We start from the raw sequence: 1,261 nt of genomic DNA on the forward strand, positions 1-1,261 counted from the left end.
AAGTTGCTCAGTCATGCCCGACTCTTAGTGACCCCATGGACTGGAGCCTACCAGGCTCCTCCGTCCATGGGATTTTACAGGCAAGAGTACCGGAGTGGGGTGCCATTGCCTTTTCCAATAGTTAGATATTGAGGGGCTGCTAAATCATAATCATTTTTTCCCATGTCTCCACCACAGCTAACCTCCCTATTCATGCTGAGAGTCCATACAGACGCCTGCCAACCCCCCGCAGAGCAGTTCCACAAGGGTTCTGGAGCAAGGGGCTGAGCTAGAGACAGGGGTGCAGTTCTTGGCTGTGAGAGACAAAGGGGACTTGCCATCATGGCTGCATCTGAACAGAGAGACAGATGCTTACATAATCAATACACTGGACCTCCATCTGTTCATGGGTCCTACTTGCTTCAGCACCCTCTTCCTTGTAGGCAAAGGTCCTGGGGCGATGCAGAGGGAGGGAAAAACACACACTTAATGGGAACAGAGCCAGATCAATTCTGGCTCTCAGGGCTTCTGTTCCTGAAACTTGTGATCAGACCCCCACCTCTGACAGGGGGTTGATGGCCACTAGGCAGAGATGAAGTCTTGCCTCACACAAGGCACTGGCCCTAGCCCCTTCATATGCAGCCCCATCACCTGCCAAGGCTGTAGTAACCAGGAAAGACATGTATCTACATCAAGTCTGTACTATCATCAAAAGTACTGGACACACACAGCCCATATATGGAAGCTCACATGTAAGAACCTCAAAAGATAACTGTTTTACCTAAATTATTAGAGGCAGAGAAAGTTAAGCAAAGTGAAAAGGCAGAGAAACTACTCTCAATTAAAAAAAAAAAAAAAAGGAACCACTGAAAATAATGAAACAGAAATCAACAATTTATCAGATACAGAATTCAAAATATTGGTGGTAAAAATGTTAACTGAATTAAGAAACGTAATTGATGTAAGCAGTGCCTGTTTTAACAATGAACAAGAAGATATAAAAACTATGCAATCAGACATGGCTAATTCAATTACTGAATTTTTTTAAAAAATTGTATAAAGAATGAATAGCAGAATGAGTGGTTGTTGTTGTTATTCAGTCACTAAGTTATGGCCAAATCTGTGACACCATGAACTGCAGCATGCCAGGCTCTTCCATCCTCTATGATCTCCTGAAGTTTACTCAAATTCGGGTCCATTGAATTAGTGATGCTATCTAACCATCTCATCCTCTGCCACCCATTTCTCCTCCTGTTCTCAATCTTTCCCAGCATGAGGGTCT

The sequence above is a fragment of the Bison bison genome, unplaced genomic scaffold (assembly GCF_000754665.1).
Source record: "Bison bison bison isolate TAMUID 2011002044 unplaced genomic scaffold, Bison_UMD1.0 scf7180017864143, whole genome shotgun sequence".
In the NCBI taxonomy this organism is placed as follows: domain Eukaryota; kingdom Metazoa; phylum Chordata; class Mammalia; order Artiodactyla; family Bovidae; genus Bison; species Bison bison.